The sequence below is a fragment of the Notamacropus eugenii genome, chromosome 5, assembly GCF_028372415.1.
Source record: "Notamacropus eugenii isolate mMacEug1 chromosome 5, mMacEug1.pri_v2, whole genome shotgun sequence".
NCBI lineage: Eukaryota > Metazoa > Chordata > Mammalia > Diprotodontia > Macropodidae > Notamacropus > Notamacropus eugenii.
In genome coordinates, this window is record NC_092876.1 from 353,079,117 (window position 1) to 353,097,368 (window position 18,252).

At 36.4% G+C, this 18,252-nt stretch overlaps 1 protein-coding gene across 46 annotated transcripts in view; it reads left to right on the forward strand.

Moving 5' to 3' along the window:
• ZBTB20 (zinc finger and BTB domain containing 20) overlaps positions 1-18,252 on the forward strand; it is a 1,002,935-nt gene that overhangs the window by 813,925 nt on the left and 170,758 nt on the right. The gene's annotated exons all lie outside the window — the stretch shown is intronic.

The following is an 18,252-nucleotide window of genomic DNA, read 5'->3' on the forward strand; positions in this document are numbered from 1 at the left end:
TTGTATAATTTAACATTTTCAATACATTTATTATTGCAAAAAAAAAAAGATACTTTATAGCATATTTTCAGCATTAGTAATGGTAGTCGTCTAGAATCCCTAAGGAATTGGAAAAAGCCCGGGAATACAGTTTGGTGCCATATATATAATAAAAAGTGATAAGAAAAAGGTGATCCCTGCACCTGTGTCTTCATCCTTGAACCCTCTCTCTGCTTTTCTTATTTTTTCTTTCTTCCAGAGAAACATATGATTATTAGATAGGGAAAATGGAGGGTCTTGGGTAGGCTGAAGAGAACTAAATAACCTAGACTGGGGAAGACTGAGCTGAATTCAAAAAAGCTGAGATTTTCAGTTTTCTGAACCAAATATTTTATTCATACATTCAATAAAAATTATTGCAGTCCTACTGTGTACAAGGCCAGGTGTGTAATTCTGCAATCAATAAACAGTGACAGTTGTCAGTGACATGCTGGCTACCATAGATAAAACTGAAGAGAAGACAAAATTTGTCCTTCTCCACATTTATGAACCCATTCCTTTTTTCCTGCCTCCTTTTTCCTGCCAGCCTGCCTTGGTAACCCACACCCCCTCCAAGCACATCTCTCCTGCTCCAGAATTCCCTCTGCCTTTCTTTAAAATTCATCCATTTCCTGGAGTACTCAGCTAATTGTTGATCTGAATACCTGATTAAAGTAATTTTTATACAAAGGTGTGAATGAGGCTTAAGTCCCACAGGGGCATTTGAATTTTAAAAGAAAAGCTTATTAACCCAAGTGATTATCTAATTGTAGAAAGGGGGTGGGTAGGAGATATTTTTGATAAGCAGACTGATCCTGTAGAAAAAAATGGGCTGGAGCTGGGTGTCTGTAGAACTGGAGGAAGTCTATCAAGTGTGTAATCTGACAGGAAGTAAAGTACATGGAGTTAACATTCAACCCAGCACTATCCACCTCCACAGCCTTCTCTTTCCCCCCTACACTCTCCAGTCCTTAATAACCGTTTTTAAGTGGCTCTGTACCCTACAGTGCTCAGTTACATGAAGAGTACTTGATAGAGGAAGAGGGCTGACACAGTGAACTCAAAAACTACAAATCTACAAATATAAACTTCTCTATAAACACTTTGATTTCCTCAATCAACAAGCATTTATTGAGGGACTATGTGCCAGTCAATGTCTCACAATATCCCACAGGATAGTTTCTTATTGTTAATCTGGCTAAGAGTTCAGGAAACTGAGGCAAAGAGCAGTTCAAGAGTGCATAAAATAAAGACACTGGTTAAAAACTAAGCGTAGGCTGAAGCTAAATCTTTTTTTACTGAACCAGTCTCTGCACTTTCAACCTAGCACCATGAACCAGACCATCCTTCCTGTTACTCTGCAAATCTGAAATTGAAATCGTGTATAGGAAATTCTCTAAAACAAAAAAAAGGTGAACTCTAAAATATTTAGGTAGTTTGGACTATAACTAATTTTGTATTCTCTCTGAAAACTAAAGGAACTAGGAGAGGAAGACAAATTACAAGGGGGTTTCCCTTGTAAGGCACATTATTGTCTTGAAAATCTAGATCCAGGTTATTCTCCAAAGTAAAGAGGGAAATCAACCTTCTGAAATTCTGAAAAGCCTGCAGTTTAAAAAAAAAAAGTTAGCTTTTTAATAAACCTAGACAGTGGGAATGTAAAGATTTCTACATTCACATTTCTATCAGATTTGTTAAATAAGGTGAATATACAATATAAATCCTTTGTTCTCATTGGTGTGATGCTGACCCTAAAAAAGAAATTAGGTAAGTTTGGTTTCTAATATAATTTTCTATAAGGAGTATGGAAATAAAAGCCTTTTGTTAGTTACTTTGTAAACAAGATATAGAAGTATCTGTTGTGGTGTCATAAGAAATTGCTGCCTTAAATTTTGTGGACAAATAAGGAGACACTTTAGTGAAACCACACCACACACACACACACAAGATATATTTAAGTGCTTAATTTTCAAAAAGGTGAAAAACAAGTACAGAGCTCATCTGTACTAATCTTACATATGTTAGTCAAGTACAGATGATGTGCTTTGCTATATGTTGTTGTTATTGTATTGTTTTTAATGACTCATTTCTTTTGACCTCAGTTTCATATATTTTGTTAATTTATGGTGAATAAAAAAGATAGTTTTCAAAAGTGAAACAGTCTCAAGCTACCGAGTTTCCAAATTATGATGATATTTCCAGTGGTAAATGAAATAACATGATCTCTAAGCAGTTGGTGAACTAGGAGAATTTGAACATGATGATGGGGGGGAGGGGGACACTTATAACTAGTGTTATAATTAAGGGTCTGTTGATTCTTCAGTTTAAATGCCATTGTTGAAAGATTTTTTAACTCAGATGTCAAAGTCTGTGGCCAGCCAAAGTTTGGCATGCTAGAACTTAGCCCAGAGAAACATTATGTTCTACAAATTTAAAAACCAAAACCTGTTAAGAACAGAAATGTTGGGATTGGGTTGATTCCTCATGAATCAGAACCAGAATGTCACCAGATAACAATCTCCCCTTTGCAAAGGGAAGCAAGTAATGCAGGTGGATGTTAATAGGCAGTATTTATTTATGTGAAGAATTAAGGGGGAATTATTATTTAACTCTGTAAAATGAACAAGATATATTTTTAAAGTATTTTCCCTTTAAGATCTCAAAAAATTAAATATCTCTGCTAATTAATCCTCATTCATATGAATTAAATGGGGAAGAATTATCAACCCAGATTTGGAAATTAAGGCACATTTATTTTCTCTTAGTTGGACTAGAAGAGAATCTCAAATCTCCATCTATAGTTGTAGACATTGTCGAGCTGCAAGTTTGGTTAAAAGGAGGCAAACAGGCTAGAGAATATGTTTATATGTTAAAGCATACAGTTTTTTTCCCTTTAAGCTAATCTAAGCTAGCAAACTTGTACAAGGAGCCAAAACATAAGTTCTGACTGACAAGAATGACCAAGCTTAAATCTCTTTTAGGACTATCCCAAGATATCTGTGTCCCTCAGATTTATGGTTTCTATATATGCTTAACTATACCATGAGAAAGGAACTCTCTTAGTTGAATAAGTCGTAAATACAGTGAGATAAGATGATTAACAAAGCAGTGTCAGTTAGAAAATTAGAATCCCAGGATGTCTGGCTTCCCCCATATAACATATTTCTCTGTGATACCAAGATAAGAAGAATCCCACCACTCTGGTTGCAAGCATCCTGTCACAAAACAGGTCTTTGAAGCTGCTGACACAGGAAAGGGCATTTTTAGAGCAAACCAAAGCAGTCTGATTGATTAGTTCAGGCTTTGGCCCTTATTAAAGTCCAAAAATGCTATTAAATGATTATCAGCATTAAATGAAGATGAGAGTTAAGGACACTAGTACCTTCTTTCTTTGAGCATTTGCTAAAATCTAGTGGAAAGAATCCTGGATTTAGAGTCAAGCTTGGTTTTGAAACTTGAATCTGCTGCTTACCATGTATGTGACTTTGATCAAACCTCTTTTCCTTTTGGAACCCCAATTTCTTCACAAGGAAAATGGGAGCTCAGTTAGATGATCTCTAAGGTCTCATCCATCTTTGACATTCTATAACTCAAAAAATTCCTGATAAAACATTTTTGCTTTTTGTTTTTAAAGACTTCTTCTATGATTAAGTATTTGTTCCATTGTAGACCCAATTGTTGAAATACTTCCTAATATACTATTTGAATTCTGGGCAGCTAGGTGGCACAGTAGATAGAGTGTAGGGCCTTGTCTTCCTGAGTTCAAATCCAGCCTCAGACACTTACAAGCTGTGTGACCCTGGGGGAGTCATTTAACTGTGTTTGTCTCAGTTTCCTCATCTGTAAAATGAGCTAGAGAAGCAAATGGCAAACTGCTCTAGTATTTTTGCCAAGAAAACTCCAAAGAGGTTCACAAAGAGTTGAAAACAACTGAACAACATTTGAATTCTGCTTTCTTACTTTCTTAACATTTCAAGAAAAACTACTTTGCTGATAAACCTTTTTCTACTTTGCTTTTATCAATACCAATATGACTGGTATCTCTTTAGCTGGCCATTTTAACCTAATTAAGATGTTTTGTTACCTGGAGAGATAACATGTTAACTTGGCCAATACACTAACAAGGAATATTTGACTGGCTCATTGGGATTCATCTATTATCAATTAGTAGTCTTGTGGGATTGGTTCAAAGGACAGGAAAGGCTTAATGAGAGACCAAGTAGAGAAAAATTTGTAGCACCCACTGCCTATCATAAATAAGGAACTTTGGTGGGGTTCCTTTCTAGTCAACCGGTGAACTGAGGAGTAGCATCAAAGAAAAGTAAGGGATACTAAGTGGAGCACTTGGAAAGTGCCCAGGTCAAACCTTATTTAGAGAGATAGATGTTTGGCCTAATTGCTGTGATCTGGGTGTTAGAGTATCTATCCTGTAGAACCAGTACTGCTAATCATCCTAAGAATTCCAAGAGAGCCTCCTCCTTGTAATTCCTGATGGGGTATGACTAGAAAATATTCTCTTTGGTTACCTATCCCTGTCCTTAGCCAGCTCCAATTTTTTTTTCACAACAGTGTATTCTAAACTTTTTATATTCAAATGAATTTGAAAGAACGGATAGCATTGTTCCAGTAAAACTGTTACAGTGCCAGCTTATAATGTAAAAGTATTAATAATTTAATCCACTATTGAAATGTTAAAATATGTAGCAATTAATATATACCAAGCCTAATAGAGAACAAATACCTACCTAACTGTGGTTAAATCACTTAATCTAGGACAAACTTACCAGTCAAACCAGTTTAAAAAAAAATGAAATACTTCCACCTATGGAAACAATTAACTGTACTATAACCCACAGACTTTATTGAAGGATATTTAAAGAGAACACCCCAAAATTCCTTCCTATACTATTTGAAAACTCTTTCCCATGACAGTGTTTTGCTTTTTAGTGATGCAAATGACAGGGGAGACTGTAGCTGAGTAAGGGGAGAGGTGGAGAGTATAGTGGTAGAGTCTTAAAACCCTCTTACAAATGCTTGGACATTTGGAGTTGAAAGAAAAAGAGCAGAATAAGGTACCATGTATTTAACACTATTCTTCTAGTATTGTGATGTGGCGCTAAATGCTCCAGGGGCCCTAGAGCAAGTGTTACAAATGCAACTAAAGCTCTCATGAAAATGAGCCTCTCAGCAGTGTGTGTGAGCTGGTCTGCAATGGCCTTAGGAAATCCCCCCAGCTATTCACGTCCTTTTTATCCAGTACATTTTCTGACTTAAAGGGAAAACTCCCTTTACCTCCTTGACCAGAAATGAGCAGGTATTTACTTTGTTACCCTGTTCGGTATTTATTCATTTATTTCATCTTAATCATTTTTCACTTTCTACTAGACTTATTCATCTTTCTTGGTGTGACTTTAAGAATGTATATTTATGCGCAAGTACATATTTATGATTGTGACAATTTTACATGCAAGTTCGTTTAACTTAAAGTATTTTCAGCTACATTTCTAGTACCTAGCACTCCACTCCCACCATATCTGTTATATAGCTTGGCTTGATTTGACACATTAGATGCATTCCTGAAAAATGTTTCATGCAAAGTGAATATTTCTATATAGAATATTGTTTTGCATTGACTTCCATTATATTTGTGGACATATGTTCCTATACGGGGGAAAATTATCTAGTCCATAATAAAGATCAGATATACAATATTTCATAGGTTCATAGAAGCTTTGTGCTAGAAGGAACTTCAAATCCAAACCTTACCTGAAGAGAAATCTCTACTACAGATTTACGTGTGACAGTTTAAATAAAAATATACATCTATTAAAATATTACATAATCAATCAGCATGTATTTATTAAGTACCTCTTTATATGCCAAATACTGGTGACGTAGTGGAAAGAGCACTCCCTTTGATCTTTGCTACTTGAGTGACTTAACCTCCTTGGGTCTCGGTTTTCTTATCTGTAAAATGAAGAAGTTGAACTGGTGTCTGACGTCCCTTCTTGCTCTGGGTCTATGATCCTTTAATATCTGTTTGCAAAGAAAAATACAATTCCTACTCAAGGAATTTTTATTCTGACAGACTGAGTACTTCTATAAGTAGGTACATAATAAATATAAGTAAATAAAGTTAACCATGAAGTAACTGGAGAAGAAATGAACTACCAGTGATGGAGAGTCAGGAAAGGCTTTGGGTAATAATGCTATTTGAGTTGCGGCAAACTGAAAGAAGAGAGGGATTCTATGAGGCAGAAGTGAGGAGGGGAGAACTGTATTCCAGTATAAAAACATCAAAAGAGAAGATGGAGTGTTGAGTGGGAGGCACAGAGAAGTCAGTTTATGGAGATCAAAGAGTACAGTAGGGAGAGTGATATATAATAAGGTTGGAAAGATAGTATGGAGCCAAGTTATGAAGAGTTTTAAAATCCACACAGAGTTTAGATTTAATGCCAGAGGTAATAGGGAGACACTGGAGTGTACTGAGTAAGTTAATAACACATCTGAGCTTAAGGAAAATATCTTTAACAACATGGGATAGAATGGATTGGAATATGGTGACCCTTGGGGCAGAGAGATAAATTAGGAAGCCATCAGGATAACCTAGACAAGAGATAATAAGCACCTGAACCAAGGTAGTATCTGTGGAAGTAGAGAGAAAGGACTTGATGCATGAGATGTAATAGAGATAAAAATGGCAAGATTTGACCACTGTTTAGATATGTAGCCTCAAGAAGAATGAGGAGCTAAAAATAATACCAAAAAATAATACCAAGGTTAAGAACCTGGAAGACTGGTGGTACCTTTGACAGTAACAGGGAAATTTGGAATAGAGCTGGATTTGGAGGAAAAGAAAGTGTGTTCTCATTGTGACATGCTAAATTTGAGGTGCCTACAATGCAGTACGCTTGTGTAAAAATGTTCAATGGACAGTTGATGATGTGATGATCTGAGTTTCTCAGAAGAGAAGCTAGGGCTGAATATATAGATCTGTCAGTCATCTGCATAAAGGAAATAATCACACCAACAGGAGTTTAAGGGGCCTACCAGAAGAGAAAATGTAGAGAGAGAAGATAAGAGGGCCCAGGACAGAATCTTTCAGAGCATCCAGAAGTAGGGGGCATGGTCTGATTGAGAAACCAACAGAGGAGACAGAAGACCATTTAGACCATTTGGAAGAGAACTAGTACTAAGTAGCATCCTGAAAACTCAAAGAAGAGAACATGCCTAAGAGGAGAGGGTGGCTCATAGTGTCAGATGCATGACGTAGATCCAAAAGAATGAGGACTAAAACAAGACCATCGATCTGGCGACTGAGAGATCACTGGAGAGAACAGTGTCCATTGAATAATGAAGTCAGAAGTCAGATTGCAAAAGGTGAAAAGTGAATTAGAGGAGAGGAAGAAGAGACACTGAGCATAAACAGCTTTTTCTAGGAACTTGGCTGAAAAAGGAGGAAAGCTAAAGCTTGAGGGAGGCAGTAGGGCCTGGTAAAGGATTTTTAAGACTGATAAACATTTGGGCATCTTTGAAGACATTAGTGAAGGAGCCAGTAGATAGAGAGATACTGACGATTAGAAAGAGGGGGAGGGAATATTGAAGATGCAGACTGCTCAAGAACATCAGAAGGAGTGAGATTAAGCATACCTTGTCAGAGACTGGGAGGAAGGAGGGGAGAGTAGAGAAGATGTCAGGGAGTTATGACATGGAAAGGAGAGAAGTTGGAGCTTTCATTGAATGAAATTCAATTTTCTCAGTAAATTAAGAAAGATGATTCTCCACTTTGGTTGGGGGGCAGGAAGAGGTGGGTAAAGCTTGAGGACAGCATGTAAACTTTAAAGTTTCTGTGAAGAGTAAGATAGGGGTTCAATTAAGGAGGAGTAAAATAATTGTCATGACAAAGTGAAGTCTCACTTGCAGTTGGATATCATGAATTTATAATATGCCCAGTTTTGTGATTTTCTCAAACTTCCACAACTCATGAGTGTGAGCTGTGGAGGTGGATGGTGAGAGTAACCCAGGGCTGAGGTTTGGTGAGGAATGCATAGTTGCTGGACGAGGAAGTGAGGAATTGGAGAACAGAGGTGAGTGTAGAGTTGAACTGGCCAACTGAACTGGTCTGAAAAAATACTGAGGGATGGAAAGTCTATAGGTCACAGTGAGGGTGGAAGAATACTTTTAGCAGGGGTGAAACATATTAAGAGATATAATGATATCATAGTCAATGAGAAGAATGGAAGTGTAGAACTGAAGCATTTGTAGATAATAGTGAGATCCAGAATGTGACTACTCTCTCTGTGTGTAGGGCGGAGGTGAATTAAGGCACAGAACACTTGATTTAGAAATTGGAACAACTGGAAAGTTAGGGAGTTTGAGCTATTATCATTATGAATATTCCAGTCCCCTAGTCTAAGAGCAGAAATTAAGGAAAGGAGGAAGACAAGGAGCCAAGAGAATTCCTTGAGATAGTAGGAAAAATGATTGAGGGGCCAGTATATAGCAATGACTCTAGTCTAATTTGGGTAGAAAATCTGAATAGAATGAATGTCATAAAAGTTGTTTATTGGTTGATAGCAGTTAAAGGGCAAGTCTCAAAGTGGCAGTGAGTAAACCAAATCCTCCTCTAGGACCAGCGTGTTGGAAAGTGTAAATGAAGATATTGCCAGTACTGAAGAATGCCGTAGAGTTGGTGGGGAGTCAGGTTTCAGAGCCATTATTTGGAAGGAGTATGAGAAAGGAGTATGCCATAATTAGGGGAGTTTGTTCATTATGAAATGGGAATTTCAAAGGGCACAGTAACAAGAGTGCAAGGTATCAGAGTAAGACATTAGTAGAGTAAGTTTGAAGAAGATGGGGATGAGAGAATATGAAGCTGCAGCTGGGACAGTTTTCTATGGAGCAGGTCATTGAGTAATCCTGAGACAGAGAATGAAATGCTTTGCTTGAGCTTGTTATTCATGGGATAGTAGACGGTAGGTGAGTAATAATGCTCCTAGTCAAGAAAGGAATTTGTGGCTGGGGTAGGGACAAGTGTATTGGACCTTAGTCATTCCTACTTGCTCTTTCTGTGTAGGAGACAGGGAGAGGAAGGTAGGAGTAATATTGACTGACTTGAGACTTGGGCCTGAAATATTAACAGTCACAATTAGTTAGAAAATTGTTCCTTCAAACTGTTCAGCCAAACTTGACATTATATGCAGGTGAAGTTTAGATTAAGAAATAATAAATTACATGATAGTTGTAAAGGTATAACCATCAACTAATATTAGAAAGGGAGCAGCTAGGTGGCACAATAGCTAAAGTGCCAGGTCTGAAGTTAGTAAGACCTGAGTTCAAATATAGCCTTAGATACTTACTAGCTATGTAACTCTGGGTAAGTCACTTAACCCTGTTTTCCTCAATTTCCTCATTTGTAAAATAACTGGAAAAGGAAACCACTCTTGTATCTTTAACCAAGAAAATCCCAAAAATGGGGTCATGAAGAGTTGGACAAAACAACTGAACAACAACAATATTGGAAAAACCAATGGTCTTTTTCTTCTATCAGCATTTGTTGACTTAATGACTAATTGATAGAAAAGAGGTTCTAAGTTCTTAACACCTAATTAGAAAATATTTATGATACTGAATACCCCAACTTGGGTCTTTAAAGATATTTTCCCCTTTAGCTCCAGCTTTGATGGATATCGAGAAACATCCCATATATGAATTGATTCTCTGCTGTGCTATATTAAACATGTAAATCTGACTTAACCTACTCTGAGTAAAATGTATAGAGTGAGGTTGATGCTCATTCTGTAATGCCTTAGGGTCATATGGGCCAATGGAGAGATCAAGGAAGTGATTTATGAAAAATAATATATTTATCAATACCTTGTTCTTGATTCTGTCAAAGATTTGTATGCCTAAAAGATACGCATTAAATTAAGAAACAAACTTGACCTAGAATATGATACCAAGGCTGAAATGTGTATGATTATGGTACCCAACTAAAGATTTTCATAATATACTTCCACAGTACAGTTAAATAGTGTTCTTTTAAAAATTCCTATCTTCATTGTAGATAAGTAGCAAATAAGAAAAAAATGTAATAGTTACATAGTCTGTGCTACCACCTCAGGTGAGGATTTATACTGTACAGAATGATAAAACCATCTTCTTTAGTTGGCTGCGGCTAGTGAGAGGAGAGCATCTCAGGCGTCTTCATGGTGTTTTTTTTTTCTACATACAGAGAGAACTGAGAAAGGGACATAACTTTTCAAAAATGCCATTATCACTGCTGTCAAGAGGAAAAGCAAAATTCATCTATAGCAGTTTCATGTTGTTTTTTTTATTGTGGGCACAATCTTGGTTTTTTAACCTGTACCAGCTACTGTACAACATAGATAGCCATGACTTCTCAGCATCGTGATGTCATCTTAGGCTGTATCATAGCAGCATACTTGATTTCTAACATTTGACAGAAGAAAGGATAAGTGAAAAGGTCTTCAGAATTCTATCCTCTATTTGAAATCAACTATATGTCTGCATTCTGAAAGTGGTAAGTAGCTTTAGTTGCCATGAATTTCAGTTACCTAGAAAGCCAAGAAAATTCTAACTATATTCTAAGGTTTAGTTTGGCTGTATCAGAGTCTTGCTGTACCCCTGGGGGAATGAAGTAGTTTCCATAGTAGACCAAGTAATATTTAGTCTACTAAGCAACCTTGCAGAAATTGGATGTAGGACTTTATTTTTAATCCTCTAATTAATAGGAAGAGCATTATATAGAGAGTCAGAAAAACCTAAATTGTAGGTCTAGGTCTGCCATTAACTTTCTCTGTGACCTGGGGTAAGTTACTTCCACTTGTCTGACCTTTAGTCTCATCTCTGAAAGGAAGGACTGAGCAGACAAATTCTAAAGATCCTTTTGGCTCTAATGTTTCATGAATCTGTGATTCAAAGCCTTCAAATTCAAAGAACTACATGCTTCATCATAGATATTTCAACAACTTGTTCCTCAAGAAGTTTCTATGCCCTTATGACTATACCTTAAAACATACATATATAAGACATAAAATGATGAGAGTATACTTTGCAGAAATAGCACAATCTTGTGAATTAATGGTAAGATTTGTCATATAAACTGTATTTGCAGCAGAGATTTTTATTGGCCAGATAGAATTCAAACTTTCTTATTAGCCTGCTGTCCAACATGAACTCATGCTCAAAAAGAGAAATACAGAACTAAGAGAGCCAGTACAAGTTATAAACTAACAAAAAGACTGTGGTGCTTACTCATCATCAAGCTTTGAACAAATTTTAAAAATATATGAAATTTTATCTGGGCCTATTTTTGGCTGTTAATAATGGACCCAATACATTGAGTTTTTTGTGCAATTTCGTCAACATTACCTAGGAGACATACTTAGTATGAAATGTCATTGCAACAACAAGCAACAGCTCAGTCTTAGGTCCCTAGCCAGCTGACCTGTGTGAAGAGAGGTTTATCCACTCCATCATCGTTCTGTAGGATAGGATGTATTCAGCAAGTGAGTGACTACAAGATATTTTAGAAGTGACATGTTATTCTATTCCAAACCGTATCCTAAAGCAAAGTAGCTTCAGGACAAAAGAAAAATCTTGCAGCCCCACTGAAATATAGTCTTAAGCAATGTACTATAGCCAAAAATCAAGGAACTGCATACATGTCAGTAACAGAAAGGTGGACCTTTTGGAATAAAGATATTGTTCAGGAGACTATGCCACCTGTTCCACTTTCTAGCATCTCCACAGGGAGAATAGTCTTCCACCTGGAAAGGTTTTCAGATATCATTAATTTCATCATTTCATTATCATTTCAGGCATGTTTCTTCTTATCAGCAAGAACTGAAGCCCAGGGTAAGAAAGAAGACAAGATATAGTGCCTACACAGCTTAAATAAGTTCAAGTCTCTAGTCCCAAGAGAGTTAAGTTTATTTACATTTTCATTCAGAAGCATTTATTGAACACTTACTGTGTATAAGGAAATAAGATAGCAGTTTTAGAGAGATTCAAAGTCACAGTCCCTGTGATTGAGGACCTGTGCCTGAGGACCATAGGATTGATCTATGAAGGCAGATAAGACAAGTGGAGTTTTTCAGTACTTTTAGAATCCATGATTTTGTAGGTGTGTATATTTCACAACCGTGGAGCACCTTCATAGACAGTCATTGAGAGCTGCTGTTGCCAAAACTTCATCACCCTCTGGTTGATCAGGTAAATAACAAATGTCTCTGAATTCAGTTCACATAATCCCTGGACAGCCCTTCTGTCACTAGATACATATTCAAATCCTTTCCAGCTTCACAACTTCCAGAGGTGGTGTTGGCCTAGCCTTTGAGAGTCCAAGGTCACATTTATCTCACAATGAGGCAGTAGGACTTTAATGGCAAGCATTCAAAACAGTTATAATAATACAAAGTAGATTGTGACAAGTACCATAGAGTACCCTTGAAAGATGGGCTGTAACTAACAAAATTTAACAGCGGTAAATGTCAAGTCCATCTAGCTTAAAATGGCAATATTTACTTCAGAGGCCTGACTTTTTTTAAAAATTCATTTTTATGAATATATATTATTAAAAATTAAATTATATAAAATTAAAATATCTACGTAATTATATTTTTTATTTTCAATTATTAAACATTTTTCTTCCCCACTGGGGGGAAAAATATAAAAAAACACTTGTAACAAATACACTTGATCAAACAAAACAGATTTCCATATTGGCCACATCCATGTCTCATCTTTCTTATTAGTCTGTCACCTCTCTATTGAGAGGTAGACAACATATTTTATCATTGGGCCTCTGGAATCATGGTTGTTCATTGTATTTATTAGAAGGACTGTCATTTGGAAGAAGAATTAGGCTCATTCTGCCTGATCCTAGATATAATCTACTGATAGTGAGAGTAGCAGGAAGGAAGGAAGAAAGGAAGGAAGGAAGGAGAAAAGAAAGAGAAAGAATGAAAAAGAAAAGAGAGAAGTGGGGGGGGAGAGGAAGACCTTTAAAATAAATAAACCGTGAAAAACCAGTCCAAAAATGTGTATCTTCTTCTGCATCTTGAGTCTATCACCTCTCTTATCACAAAAAAGGTGCTTCAAAAGTAAAGCATATTATGTCATACTTTGAATTATGGTATTTTATTTTTATGGTAGATAGCTTGCTTCATCATGAATCTTCTTCATCTATACTTGGTCTTTGCACTGATCAGAATTCAGAAGTCTTTCAGTTCTTTTCTTTAAAATGTTGTTTATACACACACCTATATGTTGTTCTGCTGATTTTGTTTACTTCACTCTGAAGTGTTCATATCAGTCTTCCCAGGGTTTATCTGAAAATAACATTTTTGTGTTCTTATGGAATAATAATATTCCTCTGTAGTAATGGAACACAATTTGTTCAGCCACTGCTGGTGATGGGCACCTTCTTTGTTTCTAGATCTTTGACACTACAGAGAGAGTGGCTAGACCAATTACTGGACCAATTTATATCTTGGCCAAAAGTACTTTCATGTGCCTGTTTTCCCACAGCCCCTCCAACAACTGCCATTTTCCTTTTGTCATTTTTATCAATCTGATGGGTATAAACTTCAGGGTCATTTGAATCTACATTTCTTTATTTAAGGCAGTTGAATTAAAAGGTCTCTTAAGTCACTTCCACCTCTAAGAACCTGTTAAATACACTAGATTATATTATGTTATATAGTCATGTGTATAATATCATATATTGTTTATATGTAATATATATTTTATATATGTGCAAATATGGCTGTGGGCCATTTGAATGTTAGGTGAGGAACTATTTTATGACATAAGGACAATTCAAATAGTCATTATGTACCAGTTTTCCTTGTACTCATAAATTTATCAATTAGCATCCAGGAATACTCAACTCAACAATAATTCTGAGGAAGATAACCAAAAGGGAAATTAGAATTGCCAGTAATAATTCCTTTTACCACTTAGTTCTTCTATATGCTAGCCAATAATATCATTTGTCTTTAAGTTTCAACTTGCTAGATTTAGGAAAGTACTCTACCTCTTTTACATATTGGAAAATTGAGACTAAGAGAGACTAAATTGCAACTCTTTGTGTAAACCAAGATGATCAATTATTCTTGCCTCTAGCTAGTATAAGTTTTCTTTACCACCACAGATGTATGTGACTCTGGACAATAAATGAAACATGCCAAGCAGAGACTTTCCTTCTAGGAGCTTTAGGGTCTCATGGTATGAGTGATATACTTATAAAGAGAACCATACAGAACAAAGGATGGCAGTCATTATCAGGAGAGCCAGAGAGGTGGAAGAAAAGTTGGTATACATTGGTTGGAAGCTTGTTTCAGGTACAAGGGGCATGGGTGTTGGTGCCAAGAGGGAGACTGGAATAGGATAATGCTAAGTCTCCTTAAAGTTTTAGGGATCATCTCAGAAACACCAACTTTAGAAGGTAATTTACCAAGAGCTGGGAAGAATCATTTGAATGAAGTTCATATGAAGAAAGGCTTTCAGAGTTAAACCAAAAGAGGGGATTCAAAAGGAAAGCAGATCACACCATATTTTGAATTACAGCATTCTACTGTTCTGTGCAGAATAGGCATGGATTCTTGAACTAATGCCGAAGTCTAATAAGCATCATTCATAGTAAATAAATTAACCCTACATTCTCCTCTTTATGATATTTTTTCATTTTCTTATTTGAACCTGTAGGCTTTCATTAGAAAAGATAAATAACTTACGCTTTTCTGTTCTTCACCCAAATAGATATGTCATGATCCTCTGTTAGAATTCCTCACTTTCTTCTTTAAGAAAAGATTTAAAAGGCTCCCTAAAGATTCTAATGCTATGGTTTTGAGTACATGATGTCAGAATAGCTGGTTGAAGACAGGAAAGTAACTCAATATTTTAAATGTCTTGTCTACCTGACAACAAACATCTGGATGATTGGTTGAACTTTTCACTTTTCTACCATATGTTTGGCATAAGTTAGGTAGAGTCCCTGGTTTAGAGGGCCCGTGTTCTTCTATAGAAGGGATTGGGTTGTTTTTGTTTATATTTTGCTTATAATTTTTGCCAAAATTTTCTAATTAAGCTTATTAAATTGGGCTTCCTTTTCCATTTCTTTATAGTAATAAGAATACTAAGTAAGAAAGGAAAAGGTTTCCAAGCAAGCTTGGAATTAATAATTGGATTAATAAATGTTCTGAAAATTATAAGGTGAAGTAGTTAATCAGTTCTGGAACTGTTCTTAACTTCTACTCTAAAAATCTATAGTTCTTGGTGCTGATTTTTGTACTAGAAACTGTGTACTGTACTAAAAGGAAACAAGCTTATAAGGATATCATCAGCTCTTGAGATATCTGCCCATTAAAAGAAACGAGACCAAGGAAGTGGTTTAGAAATGTGTTCATTTGATAACTAATTAACAAAATCTTAGATTTAGATTGTTACCTTTATTTCATTTCCAAATATTCTTAATAATTATGCAAGCTTCAGACATGATTGTGTGTATATGTGTGTACATATGCTTTGAAAATGTACACAAACATTTATGACAGGAAGTGAAGAATGCCATATTCAGGGGAAAATTAAAGAGACATGATGTAATTATCCAAACTGGAATTAAGCCAACTAATAACCCATATGTTAACACTACCCTGATAGTGCTAAAAATATCATCAAATATGTAACTGTCCTGGGTGATCACGACCATCTCTTCTTGTGTTATTTATTTTTCTGCAACAGAATGCCCTATATGTTAGGTCTCACACTCACAATTATGCAACTGAAGAGCAAAATAATGCTTGATGATTCAACAAAATATTTGCTGTTATTCCTTAGAACTGAAATTAAAATACTGTGGATAGAGGACATGGTACTAGAAGTTTTGGACTCAAGCAATCTTGAGTCTTGAATTTTTTTAATTCTCTCCTCTCTCTCTTTCCAATAGAGTTCTATTTATATATCGAGTTCCCACTTTGTTAACGGGGAACAAGTATAAAGCTGTACTTATTTAAATGTAGCATCCACCTGGAATCTTCATGGTCTGGATATGCATTTGCAGCAAACTTCTAACCTGTTATATTCTCTACTGAAGCTACATCAAGATTTAGGTTGTATCTACCCAACATCAGACACTCTTTTTTTGTTGTTGTTCAGAATCAATTGAATTTTACTTTAGTCATGTTACCTTAGTCATGTCACTTCCACTGTTGAATATATTGATTTGCTCATAATCCACGCTGCTGTGACTTTGACTCGTCCTAGATTGTTTGCCCTTTAAGCATACTCCTGCGGCCCAGTTTTTCTAGTTTCCCCCTCTTCCTTTCCTGAGAAACAATTGAGTTGTTGCAGCAGAGCTGAAAGCACTATCTTTCTTTTATATGTACCATAATTCCTATCCTAGGAGAAGGGACTTAATCTTTCCAATTTCTAATAACACCAGATGACCCACTTTCTTTACTAAAGCAAGTTGTACCTTGTAAACCCTCTCCTCCATGCTCCCATCTTTTTAAAATTGGGCCTTTAGTTAGCTGTTCTCTGGAAGAGGATCCTGACTGAAAAACTGTCACATGGACCAAAGAAGATAACTTTAAATTCATGGGCAAATAGCATTTCTGCTATTGCTATTCTATTAGCTTTTTAGCAATCGAAATATAGCTAAAGTTGCCCACAGCTGGTCTTCTAGGTACACAATCTTCTTGTCGGTGATTTAAGACTAAAGGATTATCTCTTTCATCCTACAGTGTTCCCATACTTTAGAAATTAGCTTGTATGGGAAATCCATATCTCTTCAAATGATGACGTACAATAGATGTTCATAGAGTGGATTATGAACCCCGAGTGAGGCTGTTATAGATTAGTTCACCAACCTTGGCAAGTTTGGAATGGGATGCAAGTTATATATCTCTGAGAGCAATAATATTCTTTGGTCTTACTGATTTGCTCTAGAATGTGACTCATGAATGTGACATAATTCCCTAACACCAGCATACCCCCCCACCAAAAAAAAGTCATTATACTCAATTATTTTAACATCTTGAAGTAAGGGAAGAGATCATAGTTTGGAAAGGCAATTGGAAGGATGGTCAAACTCTTTTTGGAACAACTGTCCCATTCTTTCTAAGGCAAAGAAGGTTTTCCCCTACCTTTTTGTCTTGTAGGTCTCAAAATTTCAGACCACAGAATGAACAAAATGGGAGAAGCACTGAAGTGGGTGTTAGGAGACTTGGGTTCTAGGGCAGTCTCATTAAATGGGTTTGTTTCTTTGGTCAAGTTGCTTCAGTTCTCAGGACCTATTTCCTCATCAGTAAAATGCAGGGATTAGATGATATCATTTTTAAGGTGCCTTTCCCTCTAACATCCTTTGTAATGCTTTAAATGTCTCCAGTGTCTGCCATGAAGCGTTTTGCCTGCACTGTTTGTCACTAGGATTAATCCATTTTACCTGCATCTTGGAGGGCAACCAGTGAATAGTAGAATGAATAGATTGTTTTGCACCTTTTATTACATCAGAACTTTTGCCTTTTTAGACAAGTGTACTGTGACTGAAATCTGTCTGCTTGTCTGCCTGCTCACAGAATTTGTCTCAGTTGATAGCTGACCGAAGCATCCATCTACCTCTAAGATCTAGATTCAGTATCAGTCTGTACCTGTCTTGTCTCTGCAGCCTCTGTCTGGTAGATTCGACCATCGTTAATAAACTTTCATATATTCCCTGTATTCCTTTATACATTTGCACCTGCACATAAACATCTCTGGTTCATAAAAGAAAAGGAGGAAATTCCATCTTTTAGAGAGGGCCTTCATATAATGCCATTTGTATTTGTACTTTTTGTTTGGTTGTAAGTTTTAATAGTTCCCCCTTTGAGGATTTGTCGGTACGAGCAGTATTGCTTATCAGAACACACCAACAGTCTTTTTGTAATATTCGCTTTTCCCCTTTGGTTCAGCCGAGCCTGCTGACAGATCATTCAAATTCAATTGTTTTATGTCTAAGCCGAACAGCTAATTAAAGTAGGGATGATTAACCTGACTGGCAGTGTCGCTCTCTCTCTCCCTCTCTCTCTTTCTCTCTCCCCCTCTCCTTTTCTCTCTCACTCCCTCCTCCTGTTCCAATCAGTCTTTTTTCTCATACACTCCTTCCTTCTCTCCGTCTCCTCTCTCTCTCTCTCTCTCTCTCTCTCTCTCTCTCTCTCTCTCTCTCTCTCT